Genomic DNA, 23,844 nt, shown 5'->3' with positions numbered 1-23,844 from the left:
GTACTCACTAACACAGATTTAGACAGATTTGTGAACAATATTTGAGAGAAATAGGCCTAGAAAAAGGTCTTAGATCTTTGAGCTCAGCTCATGAAAAATGGGGGCAAAAAACAAAAGTGTTGCATTATTAATTTTTTTCAGTGTATAATAGAATAAGTATATAAAAGATTTTTAATTTTAAACAATTTAGAGGTAGGGTTGTGGGGTGGGAAGCGGTCTTTGATGACATCTTTCTAAGAACTGGCTGCCTGTTGGGTTCTTGCTTTATTATTTTCTGATTCCTGGACCTGGAACAAGTGTGCTCAAAGTCAGAGTAAATTCAAAACTCCTCAGTTGCATTCTTGTTTTGGGCACTGCCTTAGAAATTAAGAAATACTTAAACCATTGGGTTAGCATGACCGCCACACAAATGGGGCTTTCAGGGGGATGCTAACAAAGGCAGCCTCCATATCATCTCAGTATTGGTTTACTTTAAAGTCCAACTCTGGGCTTCCCCTCCCCCAGAGAACCCCCACTCTCTTCACTTTTTTTTGCCTTTGCGCTGGGACCTTTTCCTCTTTCTTTTTTTCAATAGTGGGCAGTTCTCTATGATGCAGAGAGCAACACTGATGTGCTGGACTTTTTGAGAGCAGGACCATGAGGTTCTACACTTACAATCTGTCCTCACTCTTCTGGGCTGGATGACACTGGGCTTAATTCAACCCAGAAGACTGAGGGCATCTTGTGGCGGAACATAAGTACTGCAGTAGACAGCTTTGGATGGGAGCATTGCAGTCAAATTTGCTCTCACCTTTTTTATACTTTACTTTTATATTAAAAAAAAAAAAGGAGATTGGCTTTTAAATTCCAGCACACAACAACATATCCTCACTAAAAGTTTTTTGTTTTGCATTTTACCAAGTCTAAATTAATAATTTTGTTCTGCAAATATTAGTTCATACAGTGCCCATTTTTTCCATTATTTCTTTAAATTATTCGGCTCTGAAAGATCTTCAAATATTCATATTCATTCAACAATATTTTTTTGATGGTGAGAAATTAAAAAAACAATCTTACAAGTATCACTTTAAAGATGATGTAAAAGCCAGTGCAAAAACACAACTGCAATAAAGGTTTAATCAACAATGACTAATAATTGCTAAATAATAAAACATGACTTTTAACTACAGGAACAATCTGAAACAACATCGGTTTAAACATGCCAATATCTATTTGCGTACATCAGTAATGACATCTAAAATACTACAAGATGTCAAAGTGAAATACTGGCTTGTTATTCATGACCCACAATGTAGCAATACAACTATCAAGTCTTAGCTAAAACTACAGTCCTCTTTATTACCAAGCCGTGAATACAATGGTGAAGTATAATAACGCATATTGCCCAATCCGATTTCAGTTCAATTCTATAGCAGGCAGAGCAATGAATTTTGATAGGCTGCTGTAGGTCGCTGCATACTCCATGTTACTCTTTGCCCAGTTTAAGTGCTGGTCTACACAAAAAACAGATTTTTTTTGTCGGATGGGTGAATTATACCACCTAAATGCTTCGTATATCACTCAAAAGCTGTGAACAATGCAACGTGAGAAGTGAGACTCAGTTAAGCAAAGAAGCTAATAAAGATTTAATTCAGCAGCGTCTGCAAAAAAACCCCAAAAACTGAAATACTACAATATCTATAATCACCCTTCAAGGCTGGAGCAAGGTTGACACTATCCAGCATTAAGTCAAATCATTATTTCCTTACATCTATACCTCATCAGTTGCAGCTAATTATCCCATAGATCATCTCCTGGCATCCAACACATTTACACACTGCACAATAGCTGGATATCTGTTGCTCATTCCACTGCTCTCTGCAGCAATTACCTTTCAGTGACACATCTGTGTGAGCATTCCTGTAGATCCTGCACCCCCTCTGTGATTGTCTCCATTGGTGTGATATGCAGACGGAGCTGTCCCATAATATCATCCCATTATCAGCTAGTAGGACAGCAGCAATGCAGCTCATACAGGCTTCCTCCACATCAGGAATTAGGCACACCTCCAGTGATATCATATGTCACTCAAATAGGCTGCAGGAAGATGTGGAGTGGATTCCTAGAGCAATCTGTGCAGGCGAAGGCTTGCCACACATGCAAAGATCCTTTGATTCGATGGACATTCGATGGTTCAATGGACATCCCATTCTCTAAAAGGTCACTGAACAAATGCAGTGAACACAGTAGGGTTGATTTACTAAAGAATTACTCTTCGATCACCCAATCATGTGCAAGAAAAAAAAAAAAACTTCTCATGATTGGATGATTGAAGTGGCCTGCACTTCATGTTATACCAGTTAACATTCACTCTTCAAAGTGAACAACATTTTCCATCTAGGGTTCCCTCTAAGGTTGCCAGGGTTTCCGTGAGCAATGAACAGTGGTGAATAATCCCTCACCCCATATCTCATATTATTATTATTATTATACAGGATTTATATAGCGCCAACAGTTTGCGCAGTGCTTAATAAAATGAGGGCAGACATTACAGTTACAATACAATTAGAAACAAAAGGAATCAGAGGGCCCTGCTCGTTAGAGCTTACAATCTAAAAGGGATGGTCAATTGATACAAAAGGCAATAGCTGTGGGGGATGAGCTGATGGAGCAAGTGAAACAGCGTTATTAGTTAGTAGCCGGGTAGGCTTCTTTAAAGAGAAGGGTTTTCAGGGATCGTCTAAAGATGGATGGATTAGGGGACAGTTGGACAGATTGGGGTATAGAGTTCCAAAGAATGGGAGAAGCTCTGGAGAAATCCTGGAGGCAAGCATGGGGAGAGGTGACAAGGGAGCTAGAGAGCAGGAGGTCTTTGGAGGACCGAAGAGAGCGGTTAGGTTGATATTTTGAGATCAGGTTAGTGATCTCATACATTTCTAATTCAGTTTTATGGGTGTTAAAAAATGATCTGCCAAAAAATTTCAGATGCACCACATTCTTTGGTCTTTTGTATAAAACTTTCCACAAAGTACTGATTACACTAATGTACCATAGGTTTTACTGTAGATATAATCACTTTTTAGCAATGAAACCTGAAAATTATTTTAAGCATTCCCCCAGACTGCATGGATTGAGAAAGACTGGACTAATCATTTAGTAAATAACCTTGTGAAAAGGGGTTAATTCACTGCCCCTTTAAGGTAGAGTTCTCCTTAATCCTCCCAGGAAGTGAGGTGAATTAATTTCCTTTCTGGCAGGATCCTATGTAGGGTTTGGGTGGAGCTTAAGATAAGTAATAGGCTGATGGGAGTTGAGCTGCCTGGACATGGATATACAGGTGCATCTCATAAAATTTGAATATCATCCAAAAGTTAATGTATTTCAGTGATTCAATTCAAAAAGTGAAACGCATATATTCTATATAGTTGTTTTAAACACAGAGCGATATATTTCAAGCATTTCTTTCTTTTAATTTTACTGATTATGGCTTCCAGCTAGTGAAAACCCAACATTCAGTATCTCAGGAAATTAGAATATTACATAATACCAACAATTTCTGTATTTTTAATACAGAAATGTTGGCTTACTGAAAAGAATGTCTATGTACAGTATAGTTAGAACTCAATACTTGATTGAAGCTCCTTTTGCATGAATTACTGCATCAATGCGATGTGTCATGGAGGCGATCAACCTGTGGCACTGCTGAGGTGTTATAGAAGGTTGCCTTGATAGCAGCCTTCAGCTCACCTGCATTGTTGGGTCTGGTGTCCCTCATCTTCCTCTTGACAATACCCCACAGATTCTCTATGGGGTTTAGGTCAGACGACTCTATTGTTCAATCAAGCACAGTGATACCATGATCAATAAACCAGGTATTGGTACTTTTGGCAGTGTGGGCAGTGCCAAGTCCTGCTGGAAAATGAAATCAGCATCTCCATAATGCTGGTCAGCAGAGGGAAGCATGAAGTGCTCTAGAATGTCCTGGTAGAGGGTTGTGCTGACTTTGGACTTGATAAAACACAGTGGACCAACACCAGCAGATGACATGGCTCCCCAAATCATCACTGACTGTGGAATCTTCACACTGGACCCAGTGCTGTATCCTGGCCTAGGCCGACAAGGCCCAGGCCTAGGGCGGCACTTTGCAGGGGGGCTGAAAAAAATCTGCCCCGCCTCCACCTGAGACTCTACTGGCCACTGGTTGCTAGAGTCGCCTGGTGTCTAGCAACCAGAGACGTCGCAGCCGCGACTCCCTGGCCCTGCCCATAATTCAAAGCGGAGGAGGATTTAACTTTCTCCTCCTCCACGCTTAGAGCTCATGGAGCCCAAAGCAGCTGCCAAGTTGAGCCCCCTTGTCATAGAGAGTCCTGCCAGTCCGGTGGCAGCAGGGTGCAGGGCAGTGGATCTAAATCTGCCAATCAGCTTGCCTACAGCAGCCGCTGGTACTGAGCAACGGCATCTTCACACAGAGAGCGGGCGGCCCTGGAAGCAGGCTAGACCTGAGAGCCCGGGAAGGAGAAGACCTCCACCGACAACCTTACCTGAGCAGCAGCGGGGGCAGCATTCCTGGCCTCCCACAGCCTGCACTTCTTCTCCAACCTTCTCTCTGCTCCCAACTGTGACATCAACGGGAAGACAGGCTGACCGAGGACCCAGAGGACAAAAACGGGCGAGAGGTAGGTGCATCACACACACCTACCTACAGGCAGAGGGGCGCAGGAGGGACTGCAGGCAGGGCTAGGGGGTCTCCAACCCCCCTCTTCAAGCCCTCCTTTACCCACCCCCCCTCTTTCTCCCACCTCCTCTCTCTCTCATCCCCCCTCACCCACCCCCCTCTTTCTCTCTCTTACCCCCCCCTCTCTCTCTCTCTCTCTCTCTCACCTCCTCTATCTCCCACCCCCCTTCTCTCACCCCCTATGCTCTCTCTCTCTCTCTCTCTCACTCCCCTCTCATTCTCTCACCACCTTTCTCTCTCTTAACCCCTCCTCTCTCCCCCCTCTCTCTATCGCCCCCCTGTACCTCTCTCACCCCCACTCTCTCCCACCCTCCCCTCTCTCTCACCCTCCTCTCTCTCTCATGCCCCCTCTCTCTCTAACCCCCCCTCTTTCACCCCCCCCCCATGAGATCTCAGGGGTTCATGCTGGGACTTGTATTCTTTCAATTTTGGAAGGAGTCACATCCATTAAACAGGAAGGAGTGGGGCAAATTTACATGGGGGGGGGGGGCACATTTTCATCTTGCCTAGGGCAGCACAAAATCAAAATACACCACTGACTGGACCTCATGTAACTTGGATTCTGTGTCTCTCCACTCTTCCTCCAGACCCTGCTACCTTGATTTCCAAATTTAATGCAACATTTCCACAGTCAGCGAGTACATACTTTTCAGTAAGCCATCATTTCTGTTTTAAAAATCCTTTTTTTCTATTGGTCTCATGTAATATTCTAATTTTCTGAGATACTGAAGTTTGGGTTTTCAATAGCTGGAAGCCATAATCTTATATATAGAAATCTTATATATAGAAATGCTTGGAATATATCACTCTGTGTGTAACACATCTATAAGAAAAGAATGAGTCACACATTTTAAATTGAATTACTAAAATAAATTAACTTTTTGATGATATTCTAATTTCTGAGAGTCACCCAATTTCTTCCCCAGGATGGCAGAGGTACACTGTAGACTTAAAGGGGGGGCTTATTAAATGTTACCATGATGGAGATAATTTATTGCCCAAGGCTGTTTCCTATTAAATACATTGAACTCTTTAATAAAATGGAGTTGAACTGAGCCTCTGGCTGGAGTATAGTGATGCAAGTGGATAGCTGTTATCTGTGCAAGTGTGAGTTGGGACAGCACAAAGGCCACAGCGCTGGACAGGAGAATTGTTTTGGGACAGGGGAGCATAGAAAGGTACTGCAACATTTGTTATCCTAATGGAGAGAATATATTAAGATAAACAACACCTAGCATTGAGTACTACTTTACCTGTAACTCCTCCCCAACACCTAACCCTGATGTATTTTGAAGTGGTAGTAAAGCCTCAAGAGCAAAATAAAAGAAATGGTCCCCCGGCAGGTTAAAGTCATAATGTACTAGTATGTACTGCATGCTAGTACATTATGACAGACTTATCTACAAACAGAGCCTTCCTGCGATGCACTGTCGGGGCTCTTCCGCTTCCATCTTCATTCAGTGTTCCTTCGGGGTTTCGTGCTTTTGTCTGCTTGATTGGCCAGCCGAGGTGACGTCACTCCCGCAGATGTGCACGGGAATCCCATCACTGCAGCAGACAGAGCGGGCCACAAATATGGTCTGAGCTGCGCATGTGTGGCTCAGATCACATTACCATCTTACAGGCAGGTGGGACATTTATGACAGAAGAGACCTCTAGGGTCTCTTCTGTTATAAAAAGTCTACCTGTCAGCAGATTTTTAAATGTATGACTTTACTACCACTGTGAATGCAACCTGTGTAAGGGCCTGAATGTTTTGTGGTATTAGACTCTGCAATCCCTTTGGTAGCAGCGCTCAGACACAAGCCTGGTAGACGCTATTTGTTTTTTTTCTGTTAAACCCAGCAGGCTGAAAAAAAAAAACCTGAAGAGTTCAGGAGGAGCCACTGTACTAACTATGTGGTGTTAGTACAGCAACCTCCCCTGCAGAGGGCTGAGAGCGCTTGTTGGATTCCAATCCACAGACCTTTTTCGGTCATGCCCCTTCGGCAGAAGTCGGCTAAACAGCTGTCTTCTGTTGGACTGACTCCAGTACACACGGGGCCGAATGTCACCAGCCAATATTCGGCCTGTGCACACTAAGCTTAAGAGAGAGAAGGTTAGCACAAGGAACCAATAAGATTCTCTTGCAGTGCACATGTGCTGGAAACATGTACAGGAGATCTGATGACAGGAGCAGAGGGCATGGGGATCACCTCGTCAGTATACAAATTGGTTACAAAACATGTGAAAATGTTAGAAAGGCAAAAGTAAAAAGACACCTCAGTTTTACTACTTCAATATAAAATAATATCTTACTTTACTATTATAATATTATATAATAATACAATGACAGAAGAAATGCTATCTACACAGTACATGTGTTCTGTAAATGTTTTTCAAATAACTTTCAGTCTGTATCAGCAGGATTTGTTTGCTTTATTTGTTTTTGTTCTTTTCTCCTTTTTTCATATTTCAAACTTTTATTTAGTTAAATAAAAAATGAATGACGGCTATTTTAAAAAGACTAAGAATGTAAAATTACAAACTCACAGGATCTGTATGTTGAAGTACTGTACATGTATTTGATAACCGACAAGGTGCTAAATATCTTGAACCTTTTTAAAGAAGAAAATAAAAACAGAAATAAAAAAAGGAAGAAATGAGGGTGTGGGGGAATAGTAGCGGTGGATCTCCTGGCATCTGAAAAAAAAAAAGGGATAAAAGAAAACTTTAGGCCTCATTCACACAAGCATACTTGAGAATACACCCATATGAGGGCCATATTTTGCCACTGCTTCCAATTTGACATCTATGTGGGGACATGAATGGGACTACCTATGCGGGGATGTGCCTGTGCATCCTGTGCAAGTAAAACATGGCCATCACACGGGTGTACGCTTAGGTATGCCCTTGTGAATGAGGCCTAAAAAAATATCTCCGTTCTCCATAACTGCACTCTACCACTGGTAGTATTAAAGAGTAGAATAACCTACCAAGTTGATTGCTAAAATAGCATAGATAGATTAGTTACTTTTCTGTAGCTTTAAATGCCAACCAGCTTGCCCAAGTGTGATAGAAATTGGGATATGTATCAGATCTATACTGTATTGTTATATTGTAGTGTAGTATTAATCCACTCTATATCCCCTTATTGTCAATCTAGATGAATGTCTGCAATTGGCTTTTGTTTGCTTTGGCAATGCTTCTCTATCCATACAAAATATGTGAATGCAAAAACAGTTGAAGCAGGTCAACTGCACCTGCAATGAGTTCTGAATGATCTCAAAAGCATGTCAAACTGATTCTGAATGCACACTAATGGGCCATACACACTATAAGACTTTAGACTTACCAAAACCATATAATATGAGGTCAAACCTAAACACTTTCAATTTGTATGCAATCAGGCAGGCCCTTGCACTACATAGAAAAGATAAATCTGAAGGAAATCTAACTGCAAAAGTTGGATAGTGTGTATCCAGCTTAAGTCCATTAAAACTGGCATTCAAATAGGAGTTGGGTAGGCTTAGAACCTCTGTCAAGTCCCTATTGTTGTCTGTGTCTCCTCTGGGCAGATTGCATTTCCTGTGTCCATGACGGTGGTCATGTGGACAGGAAGTAACTGGAGATCTAGACTACTGAAATCAGAATACTGAAAGAAACTGACAGATATTCAACCCCCTTCCCAACTTCATTAATTATTAAATTACAAAAAAAGTTTTGGTGGGAGCTGGCCTAAAGATTCCATGATTTAGAGTTCAAGAATAGGTGCAAATACCTTTCAATACGGTGATGTGAGTTTGGAACATCATATTGTAAATCAGTTTCTTTTACTGAATGTGGATTTTAACATCTGCTCCACAATAGCCTTCGACGGGAACAATACTGCATTCAAGGATTTCTCTCTGCTTTCAGACGTGTTATGAAAATTTCTATGAATCCATCCAAGACTGGATTCACACATAGGCAAACATGAGCCGAGGGATTTTGGGTAAATTGATTTTGCTGTAGTGGAAACTCTCAATTTTGCTCATTATGTTGCTTGAACGATATTTGGCTGAAAAAATAAAGTGATGTAACCTTTTTTCCTTAGCTAAAGGGTGTTTTTTTCCCCCTAGCTAAAGGGTGTATTTTTAGTTGTATTTAGGGTAGTTTACTTCATTTCATTTAGTGTTATTTGTCTTTGATTTTATATTGTTGTTTGTATGCTTAATAAATATTTACTTTTTTCTACATTTTTTTTTTCCTTCTGTGAAAAAAAAAAAAAAATATTACAATTGTAGAAAATTTCCAGGCATTGGGCCTGATATGGGTCTGCCATGGTCACCGGTAACACCAACAGCACATTTAAGCTGAATGCCCAAGTGCGAGATTTGAGTTAGAGAACAGGCCGGCATCTTTTGGTTTGTTTTGTTTATTTAATATGGGGATGGGAGAAGGGAATAAGTGGGATACTCCTCTGGCTCAACTAGTTACAAATTGGGACAACTTGAGAAAAAATGCCTTTCAATGCTGACTTGACGCCGGCTAGATGTAACGCTCCTGCGTTTTCTGAAACAAGATGGATTTGCAGCTGCAGAAAATCTCCACTCAGCAGTCATGTAGAGATACGTTGAAATACCAATTCCAACTCCCAAGACTCATCACTGTGGTCTGTCTGATTCAGCATACAAATATACACACTCAATAAGATGTTCCTGGAGTGATAGATGTATATAGCAGTATAGTGTTGATGAGCTGAAGAGACAGGTATGAACAGTGACAATAGGTGAACAGCACTTGAGAGAAATGTTCATGAGAGCATAGATGGTAACAGGTAGGATGCAGATAGGTTAGCAATCATGTATGGTAGTAGGTGGTAGGACAGCAGATGACATACAGGAGAGACTAACCCAGTGCAAGGATAGATGTTAGTAGGCTCAAGAGCTAGCAATCTAAACAACAGTGCAGATGATAGTTACAGTCCTTAATATGCAGAGCTAGATAGTGTAAGCTTAGTAGGAAGGTTATGGAGGATTCCCCTGCGGGGTACTTATCACTAATAGCAAGCAGTAGTAGAGAGGTTCGGTATGAGCGAGTGATCCGGTAGCGGGATACAGGGATCAGCAGCGAGGTTCCGACAGCGAGGTACGCTTGTAAGCATATGAGCTTCAAGGCAGGTTGAACGAACATGTGAGTGAGAACGCCGGCGGTTGAAATAGCCGCTCTGCGGCGCTCAGTGATGACAGCATCGGTCTTAAAGGTGTATGCGCACCTACCAGAAGAGAATGGTGGGACGCATACACTGAATTGGAAAGTGGAATAAGGGTACCAGAGGTACCAGAACATTACAGTACCCCCCCCCCTTAAGGCCGGCTCCGGAAGGCCTCTAGAACTGGTTTTTCTGGGTATTTTGCGTGAAAATTGCGAATCAGCCTAGGGGCATGTATATCAGAGGTATCCAGCCAGGTGTCTTCTTGGGGCCCATAGTTCTTCCATCGTACTAGATATTGGAGTCTTCTTCTGTGGATACGAGAATCCAGAATCTCCTTTATCTCATATTCTTCTCCGCCTTCAACTTGTACAGGAGGTGGAGGTGGGATGGTAGGCCTTATTCCTTGGTCAGGAACATGGGGCTTCAGTAGCGACACATGGAAGATGGGATGTATCTTGAGGTCTGTTGGTAATGTGAGCTGTACTGCAGCTTTTCCAATAAGTTTCCTGATTGGGAAGGGTCCCAAGAATAGAGGCCCAAGCTTTTTGCTAGGGATCTTTAATCTTAAGTTTTTTGTTGATAGCCAAACGAGGTCCCCAATAGCATACTGAGGAGAAGGTCTTCTACGAAGGTCATAGTACTTTTTTTGTTGACTATGAGCGTGTGAGATGGTAGTATTAAGTAAACCCAGAGAGTCTTTTATTTGGGTAAGATAGTCTGAGGCTACTGCGTTACTTGATGGAAGGATGCGTGGTGGAAGAATAGTGGGATGAAACCCATAGTTCAAGTAGAACGGACTCTGTTTGGCAAATTCTGCCAGAGGGAGAAGATCCACCCAATCATCCTGTAGGTATGATGTATAGCAACGTAAATATTGCTCGATGCACTGGTTGACTCTTTCAGTCTGTCCGTTGGTCTGAGGATGGTAGGGAGAAGTGAGCTTTCGCTCAATTCGTAGTATGTGGCATAGTTCTTGCCAAAACTTGGAGATGAATTGTGATCCACGGTCAGACAAAAGAGTTTTTGGAATACCATGTAACTTAAAGACATGTTTCATCAGTAGTTCCGCTGTTTGTTTGGACGAAGGTAGTCTGCGAATAGCAACGAAATGTGCCATCTTTGTCAGATGGTCCACTGACACTAAAATGGTATTAAATCCTTTGGAAGGTGGTAGTTCTACTATAAAGTCCAAGGACACAACTTCCCATGGAGTCTTGGGTATTGGTAGACTGCATAGTAGACCGGATGGTTTTGTAGTGTCAATTTTGGACCTGGCACAGACGTTGCATGAAGAGACAAATTTTTGTATAGATGTCTTCAAATCAGGCCACCAAAACTGCCTGGTAAGCAAATTAAGGGTCTTTGTCATACCCATATGTCCTGCCATAGGCACATCATGTGACAATTCCAAGATCTTGGTGCGCATAGTAGGGGGTATGTAGAGTTTGTCGTTGTAGTAGAGGAAGCCTTCTGCATCAGCGCTTAGTTGTGGTGGAGGTGAATCCAAACCTATACTGTGCAGAATCTCTTCCTTCAAGGAACGGACAACCCCAATAATACGCTTGTAGGGTATTATAGGAACGGGAGGGATTTCGGAGCAATTATCTTCAGTTAATCGTGATAGCGCATCCGCTTTTTTATTCTTGTCTGCAGGTGTGTAGGTCACTAGGAAGTTAAATCTTAGGAAGAATAGTGACCATCGTACCTGCCGGTGGGAGAGGGTTTTGTTAGTCTGAAGATATTGAAGATTTTTATGATCTGTATATATGAGTATTGGTAATCGGGTGCCTTCAAGTAGATGTCGCCAATTCTCCAGAGCCAGTTTTATAGCAAGCAGTTCCTTTTCACCCACTGGGTAATTCACCTCTGGGCTGCTTAGAGATTTAGAGAAGAAGGCGACTGGATGGAGTGGTGAAGTATTCGTTGGTCGTTGGGAGAGTACTGCTCCTACTGCCATATTTGACGCATCTACTTCCAGAATGTATTGGAGGGATGGGTCTGGATGGCGTAGTATGGGAGCAGAGGTAAAGCTTGTTTTTAACAAGCGAAAAGCTTCATTTGCTTCTTCTGACCATTTAAATGGTTTCTTAATACTTGTGAGTTGTGTGAGAGGTCTCACAATGGTAGAGAAGTTCTTGATGAACTTCCTATAGAAGTTTGAAAATCCAAGGAATCGCTGTAGTGCTTTGCGGGTGGTTGGTATAGGCCAATCCTGAATACAGGATATCTTACTCATATCCATCTTGATTCCTGTTTTGGATATGATGTATCCTAGGAATAATACTTCTTCTTTATGAAATGAGCATTTTTTTAGTTTCACGTATAGATTGTGTGTGAGTAATCTGGATAACACAAGTCTTACATGTTTTATATGTTCAGACAAGGATCGTGAATAAATAAGTATATCGTCCAGATATACCACAACACAGACATCAAGTAAGTCTCTAAAGATATCGTTTATGAATCGTTGGAAGGCTGCGGGAGCGTTACATAGCCCAAATGGCATTACAAGATATTCGAACAATCCGTATCTGGTTCTGAATGCCGTCTTCCACTCATCTCCATCACGGATTCGGATTAGATTGTATGCCCCTTTCAGGTCCAATTTTGAAAAGTAGGTAGCTCCACGCACTTGTTCAATGAGTTCAGGGATAAGCGGCAAAGAATAACGATCTTTTACTGTAATGGCGTTCAATTGCCTATAGTCGATAATAGGCCTGAGACTTGAGTCTTTATTGCGGACAAAAAAAAGTCCTGCAGCTGTGGAAGAAGTGGAAGGTCTAATAAAACCTTTTGTCAAATTCTCATCCAAGTATTCCTTGAGATGGGAAAGTTCATCCTGCGAAAGAGGATAAACATGACCAAAAGGCAATTTAGAATTTGGGAGTAGATCAATAGTGCAATCATAATCCCTATGGGGAGGCGGTACTTGAGCATTTTTCTCAAGAAAAACTTCGGACAGATCCTGATAGCATAGTGGTGCAATCTCATCTGACACCACAGACAGGATCTTTCCATAAGACGGGAGGTTACACGTACTCTCGCAATAGTAAGAGAGGAAGGTTAGGGTCCGTTTCTTCCAATCTATGGTTGGTTGATGTGTGTGTAACCAGGGATGTCCCAAAACAATGGGAAAGTGGGGCGAAGACAATAGGTCGGTAGTGGTCTCCGTATGAGACTCGTTAGTGGTGACTAGGAGTGCTTGTGTCTGATTAGTGATTGGGCCAGAAGATAACGGAATACCGTTAATAAGACTCACAGAGACAGGCTTAGGTTTTGAAATAATAGGTACTTTATTTAAAGTAGCAAAGCGTATATCGATATAATTTCCGCAAGATCCTGTGTCGATCATGGCCTTAGTGGTAATCCTAGTCTGGTCCCACTGCAATGTCAAACGAACAAAAAGATAAGGGTTAGTAAATTAAGTTGTCAATCCCCCTAGGAGGACATGTGAACACTCACCCTCTTTTTTGCGGACAAGGGGACAGACGCTTATCATGTGATCCGGGGATGCGCAGTACAAGCAAAGATTACTGGATCGTCTCCTGGCTCTTTCAGTAGTTGATAAAGGTGGGCGTATGGTTCCTACCTCCATAGGAGTAGGGTCAACGGCCGAAATCCGAGAAGGACTGGACAATGGCATTCCCATTTTTTCAGCCTTTCTTTATCGCAGCCTCCTGTCTATGTTGATACTGAGTTGTATCAAAGCATCCAGGGTGTCCGGTAAATCCGCTCGGGCGAGCTCGTCTTTAACGGCTTCTGATAGGCCGAGTCTAAATTGAGTTCTCAGAGATGTATCATTCCACCCTGAATCAAGGGTCCATCTTTTGAACTCTGCTACAAAGTCTTCTACAGGTCTCCTACCTTGTTTCAAGGACCTCAATTGAATATCAGCAGTACTCTGCCTATTGGGGTCATCATATAGACTAGCGAGTTCCGCTAGGAATAAAGCATAGGAGTTGAGAAGCTGATCATTTTTCTCAAAGAGAGAGTCTGCCCAGGCCCGTGGATCACCCGTTAGGTATGAAATAATAGTACAGACTTTGATATGATCAGTAAGGTAGGTACGAGGTTTTAGCAAGAAAAGTAACTGACAGGCGTTTTTGAATTCACAAAATTTTTTGCGATCACCTGTAAACACTAGAGGAGGATTTATTTTGGGTTCAGGGGGCTGAGCAGCGGCAAGTTGTGATAGACGGGTTACCTGCTGTTTCAGAGCCTGATTGTCTTCTTTTAATTCAGTAAGAGCGTGTATTAACGCAGTCACTTGTTGTTTTAATTGTGTCACTTGAGTGGGTAAATCTGCTGAATCCATTTTTGGTTAGTTCAATCTGTAACGCTCCTGCGTTTTCTGAAACAAGATGGATTTGCAGCTGCAGAAAAACTCCACTCAGCAGTCATGTAGAGATACGTTGAAATACCAATTCCAACTCCCAAGACTCATCACTGTGGTCTGTCTGATGCAGCATACAAATATACACACTCAATAAGATGTTCCTGGAGTGATAGATGTATATAGCAGTATAGTGGTGATGAGCTGAAGAGACAGGTATGAACAGTGACAATAGGTGAACAGCACTTGAGAGAAATGTTCATGAGAGTATAGATGGTAACAGGTAGGATGCAGATAGGTTAGCAATCATGTATGGTAGTAGGTGGTAGGACAGCAGATGACATACAGGAGAGACTAACCCAGTGCAAGGATAGATGTTAGTAGGCTCAAGAGCTAGCAATCTAAACAACAGTGCAGATGATAGTTACAGTCCTTAATATGCAGAGCTAGATAGTGTAAGCTTAGTAGGAAGGTTATGGAGGATTCCCCTGCGGGGTACTTATCACTAATAGCAAGCAGTAGTAGAGAGGTTCGGTATGAGCGAGTGATCCGGTAGCGGGATCAGCAGCGAGGTTCCGACAGTGAGGTACGCTTGTAAGCATATGAGCTTCAAGGCAGGTTGAACGAACATGTGAGTGAGAACGCCGGCGGTTGAAATAGCCGCTCTGCGGCGCTCAGTGATGACAGCATCGGTCTTAAAGGTGTATGCGCACCTACCAGAAGAGAATGGTGGGACGCATACACTGAATTGGAAAGTGGAATAAGGGTACCAGAGGTACCAGAACATTACACTAGATGCCGACCAACGCTTGCTGGCGCTTGAAATCGCTGACTTGCTGCACTGTATTGAAACTTGACTTCTGACACTCTGGTTAGCTCAAAAGTCCTTGACTGTACTGAAGACTGACTTCTGACGCTCTGGTTAACTCAAAAATCTCTGACACTGCTCCCTCCAGTCCTTCCTGACTGAGATAGCCCTTTTAACACTGCTGCTGCAACTCTCAACACTGTACACTGCACGCTGTACACTTCCACTGTACACTTCCACTGTACACTGAATACTTCAGGGCCCACTCACTGGCACCCCCTCTACTCTTTAGGGTCAACACTGGCACCCCCTTTACCTTGCTCCTGCAGCGGCTAGCTTGCTCCTGGATCCCTCTGACCTTCTCCGGAGTGGTCCCCTCTCTCTCCAGGCAGACCCCCCAGGGGCAGTTTGCAGTACTCACAACTGGGAATGCTTTCCTGAAACTCGACCCCTCTCAACTCCGCTGGTCCTCGGCACACCGGATTCTCTCTGCAGCTCAGCTCAGCCCTCTGTGTCCTCAGGCAAGCCACCTGGGACACCCAATTCCTCTTGACAGGAGGAGAGACAGCCGTACCCTCCCTCCTGGGACTCTGCTTCCCACCAAAGATGCTGCGTCATGTGCTCCCCTCAAACTTATACCCACTCCCAGAATGCTGTGTGGCAGATTCTGTCTTTCTGGGGTAGATACAAGTCTGGGTGAGCCATTGGCCGGGTTTCCTCCACCGCCCAATGAGAGCCCTCTCATTGAGCACAGTGGGGAGACTCCCTAGTCTCAACAGCCACACCTGGGAACCATGACAGCCCAGCTGAAAATCATGGCCCTGCTGATAAGCAGACAAGGCCCACAAAACTTTGCCTAGCACCTACCTTGTAGTGTGCTACATCCACCCCACACCAAACTGAGTCATGTCCCCAACCTTCTCACTCCCTTCCCTGACTACCTCTGCTGACCAGTGTCTTGACTCGCTGGGCCCACTCCTTCCGGGTAGAAGTCTGTGCCCTAAAACTGACTAACTATGCAGATTCCTTTCTTTAAAGTAAGACACAGCGCCTCCTGGCTGTTCCTCAGAGTACTTCTCGTCAGAAAACAGGGCAAGCCCCTGAAGTCTAGATGGCCTGCAATCCTGCTGAGTCAGGGAAGTAGCAACAGGGGTCTCTCAGGGCACCTGTAACGGAACAGGGCACCCCTGACCGGGTACCTCCATTGACAGATGCTCCTAGTGCTTCCTGAGGGCTCCAAGCACTCCACCAGACACCATAACCACTTCAGACCCCACGAACCGCCGCAGCTTGGTTAGGGTCTTGCAGCCTCCTACCCACCCTGGACCTACGACAAGGCTCCAGGTTCCTGTGGGTGAACCTCTCTTTCCCCAGAGAGTGTAGCAGAACAAGCTCTTACACAAGCTCTTACAAGAGCTTAGTGATTCTCTAAGGGAGTATGGAAGACCATAGCAATCCCTGCAGCAGATTCCCCCAATAAGAGACAGAACTCTAGATTGAGGTTGAATGAACTCAGCACAACTTTATTGAACACGACTTATATACAGTTTTCACCCACAAAGTTACCACCCAGATGGACCTTGTTGAAGACTGAACATAATATTCACCATCCAATAGGAACAGAGTTTTACACTCTCATACAGTGTACAAAATATACAATGCGATACAATCCCCCCTCCCCCTTAGCATCTAATCCACATTCCTATACGTTTCTCTTAAAGCAGACAGACAGAACAAAGGTGAGCTCATTAGCACAGTTAATAATAGGTGAATGGAGAGCCACCTCAGACAGCCCGTCTCCTCAGAACTTCCTGGGATGACCATATTAGGAGTGGACTTCCTGTACCTTACAGTTTACAGGAATAAAGGTTTAGCTTCCAGGATAGAGGCAAGACTCCATTAGCCCCATGACTTATCCGTCTTTAAATTCCAGTGACGGTGAATACTGTCACAGCACCCCTCAACAAAGTTTCTGGATACACACTTGAACTTGTATTAGTCATCTGTTTCTTCTCCGTGCTGTGGAAAGTCTCTCACACAGTATTTGTAATCCACACATAGATCCTGGCCCGATGGCCCAAGGCATCTGGCATAGCAAACATTCTCCTTAAGACCCTGGCCCGATGGCCCAAGGGGTCTGCAAATGAACTTAAACATCCCCAACAGGAAACTTGTAAAACTCAGCATTACATTTTTCCTCTTGCACAGTCCTTTTGGCCAGTTGTGATGGCCAGCCGGCCATGAATACACAGTTTGACAATTTTTTAAAAGAACACTTTTTCCTTTAAAAGTAGTAGTTGGGATGAGGAACCCGGACATAAGCTCCTTGTTCATCCTTCACTCTTATAGACCAGGCCTGACCTGATCCATCTGGGCGGCGGACCTCCACTCTGTCTATATAGATTGAATGCCCATAGTTCCATTGAGCTTTTACAGCATTGAATCTTTCCTTTTGTTCCGCTTCTGGTGAGTCTCTATATGGCTTAGGAATGAATAAAAAGTCCCATATGACCTCATCACACCAGAAGTCTCTGTACTTTTCAATTAATGACATTACCTCTCTTGGAGCATAGTGGTAATCATACCCATATTCTAGCGCCACCTTTCGCTGTATCCACCTTTGCATATGGGATATTGGTCTGCCATGGTCACCGTTAACACCAACAGCACATTTAAGCTAAATACCCAAATGCCAGATTTGAGTCAGAGAACAGGCCGGCATCTTTTGGTTTGGTTTGTTTATTTTATATGGGGATGGGAGAAGGGAATGAGTGGGATACTCTTCTGGCTCAACTAGGTACAAATTGGGACAACTTGAGAAAAAAATGCCTTTCAACGTTGACTTGACGCCGGCTGGATGCTGACCAATGCTTGCTGGCGCTTGAAATCGCTGACTTACTACACTGTATTGAAACTTGACTTCTGACACTCTGGTTAGCTCAAAAGTCCTTGACTGTACTGAAGACTGACTTCTGACGTTCTGGTTAGCTCAAAAGTCTCTGACACTGCTCCCTCCAGTCCTTCCTGACTGAGATAGCCCTTTTAACACTGCTGCTGCTGCAACTCTCCACACTGTACACTGCACGCTGAACACTTCCACTGTACACTGAATACTTCAGGGCCCACTCACTGGCACCCCCTTTACTCTTTAGGGTCAACACTGGCACCCCCTTTACCTTGCTTCTGCACCGGCTAGCTAGCTCCTGGATCCCTCTGACCTTCTCCGGAGTGGTCCCCTCTCTCTCTAGGCAGACACCCAGGGGCAGTTTGCAGTACTCACGACTGGGAATGCTTTCCTGAAACTTGACCCTCTTAACTCCGTTGGTCTTCGGCACACTGGATCCTCTTTGAAGTTCAGCTCAGCCCTCTGTCCCCTCAGGCAAGCCACCTGGGACACTCGATTGCTCTTGACAGGAGGAGAGACAGCCGTACCCTCCCTCCTGGGACTCTGCTTCCTGCCAAAGATGCTGTGTCATGTGCTCCCCTCAAACTTATACCCACTCCCAGAATGCTGTGCGGCCGAATCTGCCTTTCTGGGGTAGATACAAGCCTGGGTGAGCCATTGGCCGGGTTTCCTCCACCGTCCAATGAGAGCTCTCTCATTGAGCACAGTAGGGAGACTCCCCAGCAGTGGCGGCCCATGCATAGCGGGCGCCAGGGCGCCGCCCCCCTACCCCTAAAAAAAAAAGAAAAAAAAAAAGGAAAAAAAAAAAAAGACAGCGAACAAATAAAGTTTAAAAAAAAAAAAAATTGGGTTCGCCAGCCTTTGTAAGGGAAGTGGTGGCTAGGGGGGGGTGGGGTTACGTCCCAGAAGAGGCACCGATCGGCAGCCTTCTGGGGGCGTAACCCGATCGCAAGTGCTTGCGATTGGACACCCCCACTTTCGGATATCCTGGCTGTGATTGGTCCAGTCTCCAGCCTGGACCAATCATCATCCAGGACATCCGATCCCTGACGTCACAATGGGGGCGGTGCCGGTGAGTCAGTCACTCACCGTCACCGCTGCTCGGAGGACAAGGCAGAAGCCGCTCTCCTTCCCGCCGCCGCAGAGTGGACGGACTGGATCGAGGAGGGAAGAACCCGCCGCCGCCGCCGCCAGGTAAGTGCATTCAATTGAAGGGAGCACGCACGCTGCACTCTGCATTGATTGGGGGACAATGCTGTGGCACTCTGCATTTATTGGGGTACATTGCTGTGGCACTCTGCATTTATTGGGGTACATTGCTGTGGCACTCTGCATTTATTGGGGGACAATGCTGTGGGCACTCTGCATTTATTGGGGTACAATGCTGTGGGCACTCTGCAATCATTGGGGTACAATCAGTGGCGGCCCGTGCATAGCGGGCGCCAGGGCGCCGCCCCCCTACCCCTAAAAAAAAAAGAAAAAAAAAAAAGAAAAAAAAAAAAAAAGACAGCGAACAAATAAAGTTTAAAAAAAAAAAAAAATTGGGTTCGCCGGCCTTTGTAAGGGAAGTGGTGGCTAGGGGGGGGGGGGTGGGGTTACGTCCCAGAAGAGGCACCGATCGGCAGCCTTCTGGGGGCGTAACCCGATCGCAAGTGCTTGCGATTGGACACCCCCACTTTCGGATATCCTGGCTGTGATTGGTCCAGTCTCCAGCCTGGACCAATCATCATCCAGGACATCCGATCCCTGACGTCACAATGGGGGCGGTGCCGGTGAGTCAGTCACTCACCCTCACAGCCGCTCGGAGGACGAGGCAGAAGCCGCTCTCCTTCCCGCCGCCGCAGAGTGGACGGACTGGATCGAGGAGGGAAGAACCCGCCGCCGCCGCCGCCAGGTAAGTGCATTCAATTGAAGGGAGCACGCACGCTGCACTCTGCATTGATTGGGGGACAATGCTGTGGCACTCTGCATTTATTGGGGTACATTGCTGTGGCACTCTGCATTTATTGGGGTACATTGCTGTGGCACTCTGCATTTATTGGGGTACATTGCTGTGGAACCCTGCATTTATTGGGGGACAATGCTGTGGGCACTCTGCATTTATTGGGGTACAATGCTGTGGGCACTCTGCATTTATTGGGGTACAATGCTGTGGGCACTCTGCAATCATTGGGGTACAATGCTGTGGCGCTCTGCATTTATTGGGATACAATGCTGTGGCACTCTGCAATCATTGGGGTACAATGCTGTGGGCACTCTGCATTTATTGGGGTACAATGCTGTGGCGCTCTGCAATCATTGGGGTACAATGCTGTGGCACTCTGCAATCATTGGGGTACAATTCTGTGGCGTACTGCATTTATTGGGGTACAATGCTGAGGCGCTCTGTATTTATTGGGGTACAATGCTGAGGCGCTCTGTATTTATTGGGGTACAATGCTGTGGTGCTCTGCATTTATTGGGGTACAATGCTGTGGGCACTCTGCATTTATTGGGGTACAATGCTGTGGGCACTCTGCATTTATTGGGGTACAATGCTGTGGCACTCTGCAATCATTGGGGTACAATGCTGTGGGCACTCTGTATTTATTGGGGTACAATGCTGTGGGCACTCTGCAATCATTGGGGTACAATGCTGTGGCACTCTGCAATCATTGGGGTACAATTCTGTGGCACTCTGCAATCATTGGGGTACAATGCTGTGGCAATCTGCAATCATTGGGATACAATGCTGTGGCACTCTGCAATCATTGGGGTACAATTCTGTGGCACTCTGCAATCATTGGGGTACAATGCTGTGGCACTCTGCAATCATTGGGGTACAATGCTGTGGCACTCTGCAATCATTGGGGTACAATGCTGTGGCACTCTGCAATCATTGGGGTACAATGCTGTGGGCACTCTGCATTTATTGGGGTACAATGCTGTGGGCACTCTGCAATCATTGGGGTACAATGCTGTGGCACTCTGCAATCATTGGGGTACAATTCTGTGGCACTCTGCAATCATTGGGGTACAATTCTGTGGCACTCTGCAATCATTGGGGTACAATGCTGTGGCAATCTGCAATCATTGGGATACAATGCTGTGGCACTCTGCAATCATTGGGGTACAATTCTGTGGCACTCTGCAATCATTGGGGTACAATGCTGTGGGCACTCTGTATTTATTGGGGTACAATGCTGTGGGCACTCTGCAATCATTGGGGTACAATGCTGTGGCACTCTGCAATCATTGGGGTACAATTCTGTGGCACTCTGCAATCATTGGGGTACAATTCTGTGGCACTCTGCAATCATTGGGGTACAATGCTGTGGCAATCTGCAATCATTGGGATACAATGCTGTGGCACTCTGCAATCATTGGGGTACAATTCTGTGGCACTCTGCAATCATTGGGGTACAATGCTGTGGCACTCTGCAATCATTGGGTACAATGCTGTGGCACTCTGCAATCATTGGGGTACAATGCTGTGGCACTCTGCAATCATTGGGGTACAATGCTGTGGGCACTCTGCATTTATTGGGGTACAATGCTGTGGGCACTCTGCAATCATTGGGGTACAATTCTGTGGCACTCTGCAATCATTGGGGTACAATGCTGTGGCACTCTGCAATCATTGGGGTACAATGCTGCGGCACTCTGCAATCATTGGGGGACAATGCTATGGGCACTCTGCAATCATTGGGGACAATGCTGTGGCGCTCTGAATTGAAAGGGGCATGCACGCTGAACTCTGCATTGTGGGGGCACAGCACAGTGTTTATTGCATTGAAGGGGGCACAGCACAGTGTTTATTGCATTGAAGGGGGCACAGCACAGTGTTCATTGCATTGAAGGGGGCACAGCACAGTGTTCATTGCATCGAAGGGGGCACAGCACAGTGTTTATTGCATTGAAGGGGGCACAGCACAGTGTTCATTGCATTGAAGGGGGCACAGCACAGTGTTTATTGCATTGAAGGGGGCACAGCACAGTGTTTATTGCATTGAAGGGGGCACAGCACAGTGTTCATTGCATTGAAGGGGGCACAGCACAGTGTTCATTGCATTGAAGGGGGCACAGCTTCAAAGTCACGCAATTTTTTTACTGCGTTTTTTGGCGCGAAGCAATACCTATTACATTTTTCTTTTTGCGCCCCCCCAAAAATTTTGAGCACCAGCCGCCACTGCTCCCCAGTCTCAACAGCCACACCTGGGAACCATGACAGCCCAGCTGAAAATCATGGCCCTGCTAATAAGCAGACAAGGCCCACTTCACTTTGCCTAGCATCTACCTTGTAGGGTGCTACACAATATAAAATGTATGAGGCTAATAATGGCCTTTTGGGCATAAGGATGGGTAGAGGATGGCTAAAAGGAGCTTCTGTAACCATCAGGAGCCATTTATAGCCTGCTGCACATTAAAAAAATCACTAAAACTCACTTAAAGTGTTTGTTACCTTAAAAAAAAAAATAAAAAAATTGGATTCTGTTTTCTTAAAGCATATATAACAGCACAGTGCTTGTGCTGTGTCATTTGGCCCCCCTGTATCACCTGAAATACGTGGCTGATCCTGCCTGGTTATGCCCTCCCCCCTGTAAACTGACCACGGCTTTTCATGGCTTCTGAGCCCTGACACCGTGTTCAGTTTACGTGCCTCCATCATCCACAGCTCTCCTCTGTTCTCTCCCCTCCTCTCTGCTCTCCCCCCTCCCCTCCTTGCCTGTCAACTCTGTCCACTCCACAATCCTAACCTCCTGCTGCACTCATAATACTATAACCTTGCAACATATTGTCCCCAGTGCATTTTTTTTTTTAAAACGCCGCTGTGTACCCGATTTCGGAGCATCAATCAGCACTCACGTTACCAGCCACCTCCCTCCTCCTGGCTGACGTCAGCAAGGGTTTCCCAGCTCCGCCCACTTTGCTGTCAGCTTGAGAGAGGAGAGAGGCAGTAGGTCACGTGAGCGCCGATGGGCGCTCTGAAATCAGGTATACAGCGGCATTTTCTAACAAAAACAAATGCACTGGGGACATTATTTAACATAGCAGAGGGGATTGTCGCAAGGTTGTTGCATTGCTTAACAACCACTTTAATTTGCCTTCCTTATTGATTCCAATAGTCTTTTTAACTGGCTTCAAGGCCAAATTTTTACGAAACACAAGTCATTTATATAATATGTTTGGGGATGCATTATGTGGTATAAGTGTAAAATTGGCCAGCAGCAGGACATTTTAATGAGGTAGAATTAGCCAAAATGTACTACAGACAAAGAGAACAAGTAAGTGTGAATCTATTGGACTAATGATCGTCCAATTTGTTTTGCATGCTAGTCTCCATATCGAAAATGAAGTAGTTTCCAAAGTTATGAAAGTTCTCATACAACAGAATAAAAATTCAGAAGTGATACAACAACATATTTTATTGTATTTGTATTGTATTTTCAGACAAAAACGTTACTGAGTAAATGAAAATCGTACGATCTGGTATTGTACGAGAACATTTTTCATGCTTATCCTGTTGGATAATTTCCCACGACTTATCCTGATCAGATTTTGAAAGCTGTGTACTAATGATCAGATTATTGTATGATCGTTTTGAAAGTAGTATTTTGAGTACGATTGTCTGATCTTGTGTACTAGGCTTTATGTAAGGAGTACCACATGTAGGTAATCAAGCAGCAGGGATGGCCAGATCAGTGTGGAGCTGCACTTAGGAAACTATAGTCACACAGTGTATGGTTAGAATGAAGTTTATTCATGTAAACAACACCAATCCAACACCAGCAGACCATAAGCAAGGCAAAAGTGAAAAATAAAAGTGACAATGAAGCAAAACCAAACAAACAACCTAATTAAAGACACTATGTACAATTGGAGGGGAGCTGACACAAACAGTGAATAAGTAAGACTGGGACTGGAGGGG

At 44.7% G+C, this 23,844-nt stretch overlaps 1 protein-coding gene across 1 annotated transcript in view; it reads right to left on the bottom strand.

Moving 5' to 3' along the window:
- ZC3H12C (zinc finger CCCH-type containing 12C) overlaps window positions 1–2,001 on the bottom strand; it is a 200,860-nt gene extending 198,859 nt beyond the window's left edge. Inside the window, exon 1 of the mRNA XM_082244939.1 lies at window positions 1,871–2,001. The gene's annotated coding sequence lies outside the window, so the exon portion shown is untranslated. The remainder of the gene's footprint in view (window positions 1–1,870) is intronic.
- Between the last annotated feature and the right edge of the window lie 21,843 nt (window positions 2,002–23,844).

The sequence above is a fragment of the Pelophylax lessonae genome (genome assembly GCF_965119305.1).
Source record: "Pelophylax lessonae genome assembly, chromosome: 2".
Taxonomy (NCBI): Eukaryota; Metazoa; Chordata; class Amphibia; order Anura; family Ranidae; genus Pelophylax; species Pelophylax lessonae.
The sequence above is the reverse complement of the archived record's forward strand: the minus strand, read 5'-3'. Positions and strand labels throughout refer to the sequence as shown.